The following is a 5,633-nucleotide window of genomic DNA, read 5'->3' on the forward strand; positions in this document are numbered from 1 at the left end:
ATGCTGGGCTGGAAGAAGCACAAGCTGGAATCAAGATTGCCTGGAGAAATTTCAATAACCTCAGATATGAATACGGAGAAGGCAATGGCACCCCGCTCCAGCACTCTTGCCTGGAAAATCCCATGGACGGAGGAGCCTGGTGGGTGGCAGTCCATGGGGTCGCTAAGAGTTGGACACAACTGAGTGACTTCACTTTCACTTTTCACTTTCATGCATTGGAGAAGGAAATGGCAACCCACTCCAGTGTTCTTGCCTGGAGAATCCTAGGGATGGGGGAGCATGGTGAGCTGCTATCTATGGGGTCACACAGAGTCGGACATGACTGAAGCGACTTAGCAGCAGATATGAAGATGATGTCACCCTAATGGCAGAAAGCAAAGAAAAACTAAAGAGCCTCTTGAAGAAAGTGAAAGAGGAGAATGAAAAAGCTGGCTTAAAATTCAGCAATCAGAAAACTAAGATCATGGCATCAGGTCCCATTACTTCATGGAGAATAGATGGGGAAACAGTGACAGACTTTATTTTGGGCAGCTTCAAAATCATTGCAGATGGTGACTGAAACCATGAAATTAAAAGAAGTTTGCTTCTTGGAAGAAAATCTATGACCAACCTAGACAGCATATTAAAAAGCTGAGACATTACTTTGCCAACAAAGGTCCATCTAGTCAAAGCTATGGTTTTTCCAGTAGTCATGTATAGATGTGAGATTTGGACTATAAAGAAAGCTGAGTGTTGAAGAATTGATGCTTTTGAACTCTGGTGTTGGAAAAGACTGTTGAGAATCCCTTTGACTGCAAAGAGATCCAGCCAGTCCATCCTAAAGGAAATCAGTCCTGAATGTTCATTGGAAGGACTGATGCTGAATCTGAAACTCCAATACTTTGGCCACCTGATGTGAAGAACTGACTCATTCCAAAGATCCTGATGCTGGGAAAGATTGACGGCAGGAGAACGGGATAACAGAGGATGAGATGGATGGTATCACCAACTTGATGGACATAAGTTTGAGTTATCTCTGGGAGTTGGTGATGAACAGGGAGGCCTGGCATGCTGCAGTCCATAGGGTCACAAAGAGTCAGACACTACTGAGCAACTGAACTAAACTGTGCTATTGACATGGTCAAGAACTAGTTGACTATTTCAGCTCAGAAAATTGGTACTTTAACATATATTAGGAAAGAATACTTTTCTGGAGAAAAAAATTGGAAAATGAAGTTTCTAAATTGCCAGTATACTCCCTAGTTCCATAATCTATTTGCAGACAAGAGGAAGATTACTTTTGCTATATGTATTAACAGAGTACTCATCTTTCCTCTTATTAGCCATCCTTATATTTATACATGATTACTCATGCCTGTCATGTCTACGAAATGTCAGTATCAGGCAGCTGCTTCGAAGCCAAAGTGGTGACTTGAGGTAAAGTGAAATTTTAGTTGGCGGAAAAAGCAGACGATTAAGAAAGTAGATCCGATAATTACATGGAGGCCGTGGAATCCAGTGGCTACGAAAAAGGTTGAGCCGTAGACGCCGTCTGAGATGGTAAAGGGTGCTTCATAGTATTCTGAGGCTTGTAGGAGTGTGAAGTATACACCTAGGGCAATGGTGATAAATAGGGCTTGTAGCATGTGGTTACGGTTTCCTTCTATAAGGCTGTGGTGGGCTCAAGTGATTGAGACTCCTGAGGCTAGGAGGACGGAAGTGTTGAGTAATGGGACTTCTAGGGGATTGAGTGGGTGAATACCTGTTGGGGGCCAGCAGCCACCTAGTTCGGGTGTGGGGGCAAGACTTGAGTGGTAGAATGCTCAGAAGAATCAGGTAAAGAATAAGACTTCTGAAATAATAAATAGAATTATTCCGTAGCGAAGGCCTTTTTGGACGGTCGGGGTGTGGTGACCTTGAAATGTACTCTCTCGGATGATGTCCCGCCATCATTGATATATTGTTAATATGTTTGTTGTTAGGCCAAGCATTAATAGGGTCGTTGAGTTGAAGTGGAATCATATAATTAAACCAGACGTTATTAAGAGGGCGGATAATGCTCCTGTGAGGGGTCAGGGGCTTGGGTTTACTATGTGGTAAGCATGGGTTTGGTGTGTCATTACGTGTTATCGTGCAAGTATAGGCTGACTAAGAGGGTAAATACGTAAGCTTGAATTATAGCTACTGCGAACTCGAGAATTGTTAGTAGAATTAGGACAATGAACGTAATAAAGGCAGTTGCGGTGCTAATGTTTATTAGTGCTAGGGTGGCTCCTCCGATTAAATGAATTAATAGGTGTCCTGCTGTGATATTGGCTGTTAGTCGTACAGCAAGGGCTATTGGTTGAATGAAAAGGCTGATAGTCTCAATAATTACTAGCATTGGAATTAGTGGGGTTGGTGTCCCTTGTGGTAAGAAATGGGCAAGTGATGCTTTAGTTTTGTTACGGAAGCCTGTAATGACAGCTCCTGCTCATAGGGGAATAGCCATACCCAGATTTATTGATAGTTGTGTGGTTGGTGTAAATGAGTGGGGTAGTAGGCCTAGTAGGTTTGTTGATCCAATGAATAGAATTAGGGATATTAGTATTAGTGTTCATGTTTGTCCTTTGGCATTGTGAATGCTTATTATTTGTTTTGATACAAGTTGGAGTATTCATTGTTGGAGAGAGATGAGGCGGTTGTTAATTAGTCGGTTTGATGTAGGAAACAGTAAGCTGGGGAATAAGACGATTAGGGTAACAAGGGGAAGGCCTAGAATTATAGGGGCAATGAAAGAGGCAAATAGATTTTCGTTCATTTTGTTTCTCAGGGGGTGTTTTACTTTGGTGTTCCTATTGATGTTAATTCTGGGTTGTAGTAGAAGTTATGTTTTGAAATTTTTATTTGGAAAATAATGAAGAGGACTAGAAATATTGATAGGATTATTGTGAGTCATGTTGATGTATCTAGTTGTGGCATGTCGTCAAGGAGAGTTAATATGCTCTCAATCTTTAACTTAAAAGGTTAACGCTGACATAGCTTCTTGGCGATATTATAGTATTGATGCAGATCACTTTTCAAAGTATTTTAGTGGGACTAGTTCGAGGACAATTGGTATAAAACTGTGATTTGACCCGCAGATTTCTGAACATTGGCTGTAGTATAGTCCCGGTCGGGTTGATATAAGGGTTGTTTGGTTTAGACGGCCTGGAATTGCGTCTGTTTTCAGTCCTAAAGAGGGTACTGCTCATGAATGCAATACGTCTTCGGAGGAAATTAGTATTCGAATTGTTATTTCCATGGGTAATACGACTCGATTGTCCACTTCCAGTAGTCGTAGTTCTCCTGGTTTTAATTCTGATGTTGGAATTATGTAGGAGTCGAAGCTTAGGTCTTCGTAATCTGTATATTCGTAGCTTCAGTATCATTGATGTCCTATGGTCTTTACTGTGAGAGATGGATTGTTGATTTCGTCTATTATGTATAAAATTCGTAAAGATGGGAGGGCAATTATGATTAAAATGATGGCTGGTAAAATGGTTCAGATTGTTTCTACTTCTTGTGCATCTATAGTACTAGTATGGGTTAACTTTGTTGTCAGTATCAGGGAAATAATATAAAGTACTAATGAACTAATTAAAAAGACGATTATTAGTGTATGGTCGTGGAAGTGTAATAATTCTTCTATAATGGGTGATGTTGCATCTTGAAATCCTAGTTGTATGGGGTATGCCATATGAGATGTACGGGATTTTCACCTGTAATTTAATCTTGACAAGGTTATGTAATGTTTTACTAACACCTCATTAATTGAGAAAGACATAGTGGTTATGGTGTTGGCTTGAAACCAATTATAGGGGGTTCGATTCCTTCCTTTCTTATTTTAGGTTTACATATGCGGGTTCTTCAAATGTGTGGTATGGTGGGGGACATCCGTTTAGTCACTCTAGGTTAGTTGTAGTCAGGTCTACGGTCGAGACTTCCCGTTTGGATGCAAATGCCTCTCAGATAATAAAAATTATTAGTATTACTGCTGTTAGTGAAATAAATGAGCCTATAGATGAGATAGTGTTTCACATCGTGTATGCGTCTGGATAATCAGAATATCGTCGTGGCATGCCAGATAGGCCTAAGAAGTGTTGTGGGAAGAATGTTATGTTTACGCCTACAAACATAATTGCGAAATGGATTTTGGCTTATGTTATGTTTAGAGTATAGCCTGAGAATAGTGGAAATCAATGTACAAATCCTCCTATGATAGCGAATACAGCTCCTATTGATAGAACATAGTGAAAATGTGCGACTACATAATATGTATCGTGAAGAACAATGTCAAGAGAAGAGTTGGCTAGGACAATTCCAGTTAGGCCTCCAACTGTGAAGAGGAAAATGAAGCCTAGGGCCCATATTATAGCAGGAGATCATTTGATATTACCTCCATGGAGTGTTGCTAGTCAGCTAAAGACTTTTACTCCGGTTGGGATGGCAATAATTATGGTAGCTGATGTGAAGTAGGCTCGTGTGTCGACGTCTATTCCGACTGTGAATATATGATGAGCTCATACGATGAACCCCAGGAATCCGATTGATATTATAGCTCACACTATTCCTATATACCCAAATGGTTCTTTTTTTCCTGAGTAGTAGGTTACGATATGAGAAATCATTCCGAATCCAGGTAGAATAAGGATGTATACTTCAGGGTGACCAAAGAATCAGAACAGATGTTGATATAAGATAGGGTCTCCCCCTCCTGCCGGGTCAAAGAAGGTTGTATTTAGGTTTCGATCTGTTAATAGTATTGTAATGCCGGCTGCTAATACAGGGAGTGAAAGGAGAAGTAAAACAGCAGTAATTAGTACAGATCATACAAACAAGGGAGTTTGATATTGTGTTATTGCAGGGGGTTTTATGTTAATGATTGTTGTGATAAAATTGATGGCTCCTAGAATTGAGGAAACACCTGCTAAGTGTAAAGAGAAAATAGTGAGATCCACTGAGGCTCCTGCATGGGCTAGGTTGCCAGCTAGAGGGGGATATACGGTTCAACCTGTTCCGGCTCCAGCTTCAACTATGGAAGATGCTAGGAGTAGTAGAAAAGAAGGAGGAAACAGTCAAAAGCTTATATTGTTTATTCGAGGGAATGCTATGTCGGGGGCTCCAATTATTAGAGGGACTAGTCAGTTGCCAAATCCTCCAATCATAATAGGTATTACTATAAAGAAGATTATTACGAATGCATGTGCGGTTACGACTACGTTGTAGATTTGATCATCTCCAAGTAAAGTCCCAGGTTGGCCTAATTCAGCGCGAATTAGTAAGCTCAGGGCGGTTCCCACTATGCCAGCTCAAGCACCGGAATAGGAGGTACAAGGTACCGATATCTTTATGGTTAGTTGAAAATAATCAGCGGTTAATGAACATGGGTAAAATGGCTGAGTGAAGCATTAGACTGTAAATCTAAGGACAGGGGTTTGATTCCTCTTTTTACCAAGCTCCGTGGTGAATTAACATATTGAATTGCAAATTCAAAGAAGCAGCTTCAATTCTGCCGGGGCTTCTCCCGCCTTTTTTTCTCGCGGCGGGAGAAGTAGATTGAAGCCAGTTGTTTAGGGTGTTTAGCTGTTAACTAAAGTTTCGTGGGGGTGGAGCCCACCAATCTAGCGAGGACT

The 5,633-nt window shown here is 40.9% G+C and overlaps 1 pseudogene; it reads right to left on the reverse strand.

The window, feature by feature from the left end:
* Window positions 1–1,369: 1,369 nt before the first annotated feature.
* On the reverse strand, window positions 1,370–3,930 carry LOC120878113 (annotated as a pseudogene).
* Between the last annotated feature and the right edge of the window lie 1,703 nt (window positions 3,931–5,633).

Source organism: Oryx dammah, unplaced genomic scaffold (assembly GCF_014754425.2).
Source record: "Oryx dammah isolate SB20612 unplaced genomic scaffold, SCBI_Odam_1.1 HiC_scaffold_18, whole genome shotgun sequence".
NCBI lineage: Eukaryota > Metazoa > Chordata > Mammalia > Artiodactyla > Bovidae > Oryx > Oryx dammah.